A 12044-nucleotide genomic window follows, 5' to 3' on the forward strand; every position below is an offset into this window, starting at 1 on the left:
CCACAAAAACCCTAACCCTCCCTCCCAGAATCACAATGTTTTCCCTAATTGTCCCTCCCTGCTTCCACCTCAGAGCCTCCCCATTTCAATGAATCGCCTCCACTCTTTCAATCACCAACTATTCTTATTATGTAGCAACCATTCCCTCTGGTCCTCCCCTTAGTTACTCCCAACAACCCCCCCACCACTTTCTTTCGGCACCTTTCCAAACAAGTGCAGGAGATGTAACACCAGCTCTTTTACCTTCTCCCCCAAAAACACACCGCTCAGGTGAAATAGAAATTTACATCTTTCAACTTAGCATACTGTATTCACTGTGATCTGCTCCACACTGGGGAGACCACATACAGACTGGGTGATCACTTTGCAGAACACCTCTGTTCAGTCTACAGATGTAACCCTGAGCTTCCAGTCACCTGTAGGGTGGCTATTCATCCAGTTTTATACTGGACAGTCTGTTGGTCTGTCCCCTGACACCTTTATTTCTAGTATTTCAGAACAATGAGGGATAGAGAAAGATCACAAGAAATATGAGCAGCAGTAGACCATATGGCCCTTCAAGCTTGCTCTGCCACTCAATACAATCATGGCTAATCTTGGGCTTCAACTCTACTTCCCTGCCCATTCCCCATACCCCTTGATTCCCTGAGAGACCAAAATCTATCAATCCCAGACTTAAATGTATTCAGTGATGGAGCATCCACAACTCTCTGGAGTAGGAAAATCCAAAGATTCACAACCCTTTAAGTGAAGTAATTTCCCCTCATCTTAGTCCTAAATGATCAGCCCCTTATCCTGAGACTGTGGCCCCGTGTTTTAGATTCCCTGACCAGCGGAAACAATCACTCAGTTCACAATCTTTGTAATATTTCTTAAAGGTAACGCTTCAGGAAACCTGGTAGACACACTCATTATTGTCAGTAAAAGCTGATTCCTACTTTTAGTCTTAGGGTCTGTAACTCCGCTAATCACACAATCAATCATGACTCTGGTAAACGGTTCTTCAAATGCCGGTATCGGGATTAAATGTGCAGGCTTAATCACTGCTTGTGATTTTCCTGTTACTTTGACATGTATGACAGGTTCTACAGAATTTGACTACATCCCTATGCAATCCTGACCAAAAAAAACCCCTCTGTATCTTTTCCTGAGTTTTCCTAATTCCCAAATATCCCCCCATTGGAATTTCATGAGCAACCCTCAGAATCTCAATTCTATACCCTAATGGGATAACAATCTGATGCACCTCCCTCCAGCTTTCATTTGCTGAGACATGATCCGACCTCCACTTTCTCATTAAAGTACCTTCCCAAGATAATAACATACTGGAATACATTTTGCCTCTGTTTCTGAATAAGCTTTCTGATATAACTGTTTTAATTTTCTGTAACTCCGCTAATCTCCTTGAGTTAAACACTTTGGCTGAATTGTCCTGTATTCTTTCTTCCTGAACAATGTTATCAAACACAGTGCCAGCTAATTGCATTTTGACACCTTCTCCTAGCCTTTGAACTGCCTGCCTTTCTCGTTTTTCTTGTTCTTCCCTATGAGCCTTTGATCTTGTTACAACACAATCAGGAAACAATCCAAGATGTTCCTTCTGTAACACCTCTGTTGAAAACACTTCTACAAGCTGCCCAACTACCATAGGCATCACCCACATTTGCGATCCAGCTATATCATTACCCAGAATAAATTGAACCCCTGCATTTCCACCACTCCAACTATAACTTCACCTGTTTTCCATTTGCTCTTTAAATTTACCTTCCACAATGGAATAGATTTAGTATCTCCATGAACCCCACTTATTATTTACCTCCTCCTGCAATACTCCCTTTGAACAACAAATATCACTATCCCACAACATTAAGGGTTGACTAGCCCCTGTGTCTCTTAAAATTTTAATATCTTTACCTACTCCACTCTGTACACGTGGAAAGACTTTCCCTTCACACACAAAGTCTTTAAATATTTCTACAATCTGCTCCTCAGAATTCTCTTGAGTAAACTATGAACACATTCCTACTTCTTCACCTATCACTGATTCTCCCTGTTTCACCTATATACAAGCCATTGGTTTCTCCTGTCCCTGAACCTCAGAACACACAGTACTTTTATTTCCAGGGCATTTCTGTACCCTAACAATTCCAACAGATTTTTCCTGCAATTTCCAACACACTGACTTTGTGTGCCCCACTTTATTACAATGAAAACACCTCCATTTTAGAATGTCACTTCTACCTTCAGCACCTTCCTTTTTATTCTGAGAAAAAACTTCCTGGGAACTTCCAGCTACTCCTCTTCCCTGACTACCTACCTTCCTTTCACCTTCCCACTTTTTATCCTTTTCCCATTTGAAAGGGTGACGATAAAAAAGTTTAGCTCCATGAGCTAACTCTGCTGCTGGTCGTACAGAATCAGTCCTCTGTTCCTCCATATGAGTTCTCACTACCGAAGGGATTGAATCTTTAAATTCTTCCAAAAGAATAACTTACTTAAGAGCTGCATAAAATGTCTCTATTTTAACATCTGTATCCACTGGTCAGAATTATTTTGTTTTACTCTTTCAAACTCAATATATGTTTGCTCAGCTGCTTTCTCATATTCCTAAATTCCTGCCTGTATGCTTCAGGAATCAACTCATATGCACTCAAAATAGCCTTTTCAACACATCATAATTGACGAACATTTCTTCTGATAGTGAAGCAAATACCGTATGTGCCCTACCCACTAACTTAGACTGTAATAATAACGTCCAGTTTTCCTGTGGCCATTTCACCTGTTTAGCTAGCTTCTCAAATGAAATAAAGAATGTTTCAATATCTTTTTCTTCAAACTTTGGAAGAGCTTATACAAATTTAAATATCTCCCCACTGGGTTCTACTCTGGAGATAAGTCCTTCCTCACCTACCGGCACCTCTTTTTTTAACCGCCAACATTTTCAATTGGAATTCTCTCTCTCTCTCTTTTTCTCTTTCCTCCCTCTCTATCTTCACAATTTCTAATTCCCTTTTCTGTTTTCTTTCTCTCTCCTGCCTTTCTACTGTTTCCTTTTAAAAGCCATTTCTCTGTCTTTTTCTTCTAATCCAAGCTTTTTCAGTACCTTTGCTTGTTCAAATTCAAGCGTCTTCATTTGTAACTAAGTCTCACTATTTCCAACTATGACTCACTAGTGTCAGGTTTCACTTCCAACTGTAGATGCTGTGCTACACTTTTAATTTTATCTGATTTCCTAGCACCCTTAGGTAACCCCAATTTTAACTTATCTGCCAACTCTGTTAACTTACTTTTGGTTATTTTTTCAACCCAATCAGACAAGTCTTTGCAATTGCCAAAGCCATCTTGCCATCTCACCACTTCTAAAATACCTAACCAACTCCTGAATTCAAAGTGCTTCTCGTACTTGTAACTTTAAGATTCACCAATTCCAAACCAGTCAAGGAATTAGAAATATTTTTATCACGGACGAGCTCCCAATTGTTATGACACAGCTGTTGGTAAAGGCTGTTACTTAAAATCCCACAGGCAAACTTTAAACAACTGTCATAACATTTATTTTCAAGTGGTATGTTTTGAGTTGCAGCTCTAAATTCAGGAAAAAGACCACCGGTTCTCGAGAGGTGTTTATATCAAACTACATGAGACATTTATTAATTTACATAAGTTAAATATATACACATGGCTACAAATTACTATTATCATAACTTTTTAATAAATTCCCAAACTAATCTCCACTAAGGCAACAACAACCCATAGACTTTAAGCAGACACCAGGCAAAGCACTTTCACCTTACAAATTCAAGATGAGGTTCCTTTCCAGGCAGTTGTAGGTTTACAGCTGCTTTGATGATACATGTCTCTGCTCTGCACACACAAACCTGCCTTCTGTTATACCCAGCAGTCTCTTTGAACGTAAATTCTCATTGTATCGTGAGGCCCCTTTAAACTTCTAACAATAAAACTCCTTTCATAGTACCAATTTTATTAGTAATATAAACATATTGCTTGGTCTCTTGTAGCTAGGTGCAAGATTTTACTCCCCTTCCTGAATGCTCTATTCAACAAAATGCAAATGTACCTTTATTTCTCTGCTAACATCTCAAAACTACTATACATCAAAGCACCCAGATTAGCTGGATTTAATCCAATTAAGACACACAAGGACATACCGACAGACTAAACTTCTATTTAAAAAAATAATTTCTAATAATATTATATACATTAATAGCTTTAAGACACCCATCAAGCCCCTTTGGAACCTTGGACATTTCAATGAGATCAATTCACATTCTTCTAAACTACAGAGAAAATAGACCCAGTTTGCTCAGCCTGTCATGAAAGGACAAGCCCCTCATCCCAGGAAGCAATTTAGTGAACCTTTACTGTAACACCTCCAATGCAAGTACATCTTTTCTTACATGTGGAGACCAAAACTGCACACAGTACTCCAAATGTGGTCTCACCAAAACCCTGTACAACTCTAGCAAGACTTCTTTATTCCTATACTCCAATCCCCTTGCAATAAAGGCCAACATGCCATTTGCCTTCTTAATTTCTTACTGTGCCAATATGTTAACTTTTTTTGCTTTCTTGTATGAGCACACCCAAGTCTCTTTGAACGTCAACACTTACAGGTTTCTCATCTTTGAAAATTATTCAGTTTCTCTATTCTTTTGACCAAAGTGAATAACTTCACATTTCCCTACATTATAATCCATCTGCCATCTTGTTGCCCACTCACTTAACCTGACTATATCTCTTTGCAGCCTCTGTGTCCTCCCTACAGCTTAAGTTTCCACCTAGCTTTGTTTCATCAGCAAACCTAGATACATACTCTCTGTCTCTTCATCTGAGTCATTAATATAGATTATAGATATATAGCTGAGGCCCCAGCACTGACCCTTGTGGTACTCCATTATGCACTACCTGCCAACTTGAAAAAAGTCTCATTTATGCCCACTCTGCTTCCTATCTGCTAACCAATCCTCTAGCCATGCTAATATATTACCTCCAAATCAGTGTACATTTATCTTGCCTATTAACATTTTGTGTGGCACCTTATCAAAAGCCTTTTAGAAATCCAGGTGTACTATACCTACTGGTTCCCCTGTATCTACCTTACTAATTAAATCCTTTAAAAAAACTCCAATAGCTTTGTTAAACAGGATTTCTGTTTGATAGAACCATGTTGACTTGTTCTAATCATCCTGTGCTTTTCTAAGTGCATTGTTAACACTTCCTTAATAATAAATCCCAGCATTTTCCCAACAACTGATGTTAGGCTAACTGGTCTGTAGTTCCCCATTTTCTCTCTCCTTCCTTCCTTGAAAAGTGATGTAACATTTTCCAACTGCCAATCTGATGGAAGCATTCCTGAATCCAATGAATTCTGGAAAATTATAATCAGCGCATCCACTATCACTGAAGCTATCTCCTTTAGAGCCCTAGGATGTCAGCCATCAGGCTCAAGGGATTTGTTGCATTTTAAATGTTTAAGTTTCTCCAAAACCTTTTCTCTGTTGATATTAATTTCCCTAATTTCCTCACTTTTTAGCTCCTAGTTTACCATCAATTTTGAATGAAACTTGTGTCTTCGACTGTGAAGACCGACATAAAATATTTGTTCAATGGCTCTGCAATTTCTTCATTCCCCATTATAATTTCTCCTGTCTATGATTCTGATGAACTAACATTAACTTTAGCTACTCCCTTCCTTTTTATATACTTATAAAAGTTTTTACAACCTGTTTTTATATTACTGGCTAGTTTACTCTGGTATTCTTTTTTTCCTTTTTATCAACTTTTTGGTAGCCTTTTTCTGGTTTCTAAAACACACCTAATCCTCAGACTTGTTACAGTTTTTTTTTGCAATATTGTAAGTCTCTTCTTTTAATCTAATACTTTGCCTAACACCTGAGTAAACCACAGATGGGTCTTTCTCGCTGAGTTTTTGTTTTTCCATGGAATATATTTTTGTTGGACATTTTGAATTGTTTCTTTAAATATTTCCCATTATTTATTTACAGCCATGCCTTTTAGTCTATTTACCCAATTTACCTTAGCCAGTTCTCCCTCATACCTATGCAATTGGCTTTGTTTAAGTTTAAGACTCTTGTTTGTGATCAGAGTATGTCACTTTCAAATTTAACCTGGAATTCATTGGTATTATGATCACTATTTCCCAGTGGATCCTTTTACTATGACATTACTAATTAAGCCTGCTTCATTACACAGTGCTAGATCTAAGATAGCTTCATCCCTCGTTGGCTCCAAAACGTATTGGTCCAATAAACTGTCATAAAAACATTCCACAAACTCGTATTCTAGAGCACCCTTGCCAAATTGTTTGCCAATGAGACAAAGAGAAGTGCACCTGAGAAAACTAGAGAGTGAGGCACATACATAGACAGAAGATTCAGTTCAGCAGGGATTTCAATCTTTAAATTCAGAAATTCAGGATGGGCAGCCCCACAGTGACAGTATTGGCAAAGTCAGTAGCAATATAAATTGGTGGGGGGGGTGACACAGACTCACCAAAGATACCCAAGATTTTCAGTGCTGCATGGGACATTCCTGGACAGGTTCACAGACTACAGTGGAGACAGAAAAGCAGCATAATTCAAATCAATGATGGCAATAGTGGCAAAACATATATGAATAGTGTTTTATAGTTACTGATTTTTCCATCACTCACAGTCAAAGTTTCCAGTAAAGGCAACCCTCAGATATCTTGTTGTTGGATAAACCCAGTTCTTGCAATTGATGGCAAAAATGATATTGCATGTCATTAAAAGATGTACCAATGAATTAAAATTCATGTTTATAGTTTTCTTGATAATGGAGACCAGAATAACCTCAGGTTTACGTAATTATTGTCGTGTGTGTGCGCGCACGGGAATTGACAGGGGAGTATCCTTGAACTCCGTCAGTGGCTGTCCTAGTCATCTGTCATTTTAATTCTCCACATTGTTCTCACACTGACTTCTTTCTCTTTGGCCTCTTGCAGTGTTCAAATGAAGCTCAACATAAGCTCAAGGAACAGCAACTCATCTTTCAATTAGGCCCTTTACAGCCAACCTGCTAGACTCAACTCTGAGTTCAACAATTTCAGGCCATGATTTCTGCCACCATTTTGTTTGCTTTTTGTTTACAGATTTTGTTTTCCCTCTCATTTTTCTCTTGTTTTTGCTTTCAGATGGCAGTTGTTCATCGTCCTGCAATTTGCATCTCCTCTAGATATATTGTTTGTTTATATACTTGTCCCATTGCCACTCCCTTTGACTTTGCACCAACAAGACCTTTCTATCTTCCACCCTATCATGACTCTCCTTTTTTTTCCACCCTCCCCTTTCACTTGCTTAAAACCTATGACATTTCTAACTTTTCCCAGTTCTGATGAAAGGTCACAGACCCTGAAAATTAACTCAATTTTTCTCTCCACTGATGCTCCTTGACCAACTGAGTAATTCCAGCATTTTCTGTTTTTATGACTGCACATCAATCACCCACCTAAACCCTGCCCCTCACTGTAAGCTCCATTCCTCACATTCACTCTTATCAAACCCTGTCCTTCCCAACAATCCCAGCCCTCACACCAAACCCTGCCCAACACATCAATTACCTGTACAAATTGCACTCCTGACATCATTCACTGGCCTGGATCCTGCTTCTCACATAAATCCATGCATGGCAGGGAAAATACTGGAATCCATTATTAAGGGCGTGTTAACAAGGAAGTTAGAGAATTACAATATGATTAGGCACCATCATAACAGCACAAATTGTGTTTGACAAATCTATTAAGAGGTTTTTGAGGGTGTAACAAGCATGTTAGAAAAGGGAGAACCACTGGATGTGTTATATATTTGGATTTTCAGGGGGCATTCAATCAGTTATCACACAAGAGGTAGTGACACAAGGTTAGGCTTTATGGATTTGAGGTTATATAGTACCATGGATTGAGGATTGGTTAATGGATAGCAAACAGAGAGTAGGAATAAATGGATTATCTTCAGGATGGCAGGGTTTAACTATTGGAGTGCTGCTAGAATCAATGCTTGGCCTCAGCAATTTACGATCTATACCAATGATTTAGATGAGAAACCCATGTGCAATGTATCCAACTTTACTGACAACCCAAAGCGAGATGGGAAAGTAAGCTTGTGAAGAGGATGTAAAGAGTTTGCAAAGGGATATAGACAGTTAATGAATGAACAGACAGACAATAATCTGGGCAAGTGTGAAATTATCTATTTAGGCACAGTGAATGGGAGATGATGGCATAGTGGTATTGTCACTGGACTGTTAATCCAGAGACCCAGGGTAATGGTCTATGGACCCAGGTTCAAATCTTGCCACGGCAGTTGGTGGAATTTGAATTCAATAACAAAAATATGGAATTAAAAGTCTTATGATGACCATGAAACCATTGTCGATTTTTGTAAAAACCCATCTGGTTCACTAATGTTCTTTAGGGAGGGAAATCTGCCATCCTTAAATGGTGTGGCCTACATGTGACTCCAGACCCACAGCAATGTGGTTGACTCTTCAAAGGCCTAGTAAACCACTCAGTTTTATCAAACCGCTACAAAGCCTCGATAAGGGAATGAAACCAGATGGACCACCTGGCATCGGCCTCCTCACTAATGTCGGGGGCTAGTGCCAAAATTGGGAGAGCTGTCTCACTGACTAGTCAAGCAGCAGCCTGACATAGTCATTCTCACGGAATCACATCTTACAGATAATGACCCAGACATCACCATCCCTCACCATCTCTACCCCAGCAGAGGTGGCGGCACAGTGGTATACAGTAGGGAGTGAGTTGCCCTGGAAGTACTCAACTTTGACTCCAGACCCCATGAAATCTCATGGCATCAAGTCAAACATGGGCAAGGAAACTTTCTGCTGATTACAACGTACTGCCCTCCCTCAGGTAATGAATCAGTGCTCCTCCATGTTGAATACCACTTGGAGGAAGCACTGAGGGTGGCAAGGGCGCAGAATGTACTCTGGTTGGGGGGCTTCAACGTCCATCATCAAGAGTGTCTCGCTAGCACCACTACTAACCGAGCTGGCTGAGTCCTATTGGACATGGCTGCTAGACTGGGTCTGTGGCAGGTGTGAGGGAACCAACAAGAGGGAAAAACATACTTGACCTCATCATCACCAACCTGTTCATGACAGTATTGATAGGAGTGATCACCGCACAGTCATTGTGGAGATGAAGTCCTGCTTTCACATTGAGGATACCCTCCATCGTGTTGTGTGGCACTACCAGCATGCAAAATGGGATAGATCTCCAACAGATCTAGCAACTCAAGGCTGGGCATCCGTGAGGCGCTGTGGGCCATCAGCAGCAGCAGAATTGTACTCAAACACAATCTGTAACCACATGGCCTGGCATATCCCCCACTCTGCCATTACCATCAAGCCAGGGGATCAACCCTGGTTCAATGAAGGGTGCAGGAGGGCATGCCAGGAGCAGCACCAGATATAACTAAAAATGAGGTGTCAGCCTGGTGAAACTAAAACACAGGACTATTTGCATGCCAAACAGCATAAGCAGCAAGTGATAGACAGAGTAAAGCGATCCCACAACCAACGGATCAGATCTAGGCTCTGCAGTCCTGCCAGATCCAGTTGTGAATGTCAGTGGACAATTAAACAACTCACTGGAGGAGGAGGCTCCACAAATATCCCCATCCTCAATGATGGAGGAGCCCAGCACATCAGTGCAAAAAATAAGGCTAAAGCATTTGCAAAAATCTTCAGCCAGAAGTGCCGAGTGAATGATCCATCTCAGCCTCTTCTGGAAGTCCCCATCATCACAGATGCCAGTCTTCAGCCAATTTGATTCACTCCACATGATACCAAGGAATGGCTGAAGGCATTGGATACTGCAAAGGCTATGGACACTGACAATATTTGGCAATAGTACTGAAGACTCGTGCTTCAGGGCTTGCCGCACCCCTAGCCAAGCTGTTCCAGTACAGCTATAGCACTGGTATCTACCTGGCTATGTGGAAAATTGCCCAGGTATGTCCTGTACACAAAAAGCAGGACAAATCCAACCCAGCCAATTACTGGCCCATCAGTCTACTCTCAATCATCAGTAAAGTAATGGAAGGGGTCATCAACAGTGCTATCAAGCAGCACTTGCTTAGCAATAACCTGCACACTGACGTCAGTTTGGGTTCCGCCAGGGCCACTCAGCTCCTTATCTCATTATGCCGTGATTCAAACATGGACAAAATAGCTGAACTCTTGAGGTGAGAGTGACTGCCCTTGACATCAAGGCTGCATTTGACCGAGTGTGGCATCAAGGAGCCCTAGCAAAACTGGAGTCAATGGGAATCAGGGGAGAAACTCCACTGTTTGGAGTCATAACTAGCACAGGTTGTTGGTGGAGCTCAATCATTTCAGCTCCAGGACATCACTGCAGGGGTTCCTCATAGCCCAACTATCTTCAGCTGCTTCATCAATAATCTTCCTTTTGTCATAAGGTCAGAAGTGGGAATGTTCGCTGATGATTGCACAATGTTCAGCACCATTCGCAACTCCTCAGATACTGAAGCAGTCCATGTCTAAATGCAGCAAGACCTGGACAATATCCAGGCTTGGGCTGACAGGTGGCAAATAACAATCGCGCCACACAAGTGCCAGGCAATGACTATCTCCAACAAAAGAGAATCTAACCATCATCCCTTGATGCTCAATGGCATTACCATTGTTGAATCCCCCACTATTAACATCCTGGGGGTTACCGTTGACCAGAAACTGAACTGCACTAGCCATATAAATACTATGGCTACAAGAGCAGGTCAGAGGCTAGGAATCCTGTGATGAGTAACTCACCTCCTGACTCCCCAAAGCCTGTTCACCATCTACAAGGCACAAGTCAAGAGTATGATGGAATATTTCCCACTAGCCTGGATGAGTGCAGCCCCCACAACACTCAAGAAGCTTGACACCATCCAGGACAAAGCAGCACGCTTGATTGGTACCCTATCCACAAACATTCATTCCCTCCACCACCGACGCACAGCAGCAGCAGTGTGTACTATCTACAAAGTGCACTGCAGGAATTCAACAAGGCTGCATAGACAGCACCTTCAAAACCCACGAGCACTACTATCTAGAAGGACAAGGGTAGCAGATAGATGGGAACATCACTGAAGTGTTTTGTCACTTCTTAACAATTAAGAATACACACACAGCTATCTGCTTCTGAACCCCAGCTTCCTGTATAAAAAACAGATGATTTCTTTATTCCTTATTCTACACCAGAGTGCAATACATCCGGGACTTAGTACACTCCACTGGCAAGTTTTTCATATAACACTACTTTTTACCTAAAATGTTCTTTTACAAAAAAACATAAACTTTAAACACAAACATCACATCTCCCACTTTAGCCAGGAACAAATTGGTCAGGCGGTTTGCAGATTCGTTTTGGTCTAGAGGGGAGTGTTGGGCTTAGGTATCTCAGCTCGTTTGCTTAGAAATTGAAGATTCTGCTGTTCCACTTGTCTCTGTTCAGGTTCAACAGTTGCAGCTACAGGTTTTTCAGTTGAACCAACTGGAGCAGATGTTTTTCAGAAATCTTCCATCGTGTTGGAGATCCCTGGGAATTTGGTTCCTTGGATTTGGCTTCTCTAATCTGGTCAGTATGTCTCTTCCAGATTCCAGGAAGATTTAACATTAAAGGTCAGTAGTCCTCGACGCTTGACGATTCTTCCCAGGAGCCACTTTGATGTTCCACAGTAATGTCGGACCTAAACAGACTGATCCAGATTAAACCCAGGAGCTGGTTTACCTGTATCATGTGACCTTGTCTGATCAAGTTGACTTGAACCAATTTTTCCATTCAAATCCGGACACAGCAAATCCATTCTGGTACGCAGTCGTCTTTCAAATATCAGCTCAGCAGGAGATACAACTGTTGTTCAATGTGGAGTGTTACAATACATCATCAAAAAGTTCTTCAATTTCCAATCTCTTTGCACCCCTGCTTCAATATGGCCGCTTTGAATGTCTGGACAAAG

Source organism: Cetorhinus maximus, chromosome 17 (assembly GCF_964194155.1).
Source record: "Cetorhinus maximus chromosome 17, sCetMax3.hap1.1, whole genome shotgun sequence".
NCBI classification, from domain to species: domain Eukaryota; kingdom Metazoa; phylum Chordata; class Chondrichthyes; order Lamniformes; family Cetorhinidae; genus Cetorhinus; species Cetorhinus maximus.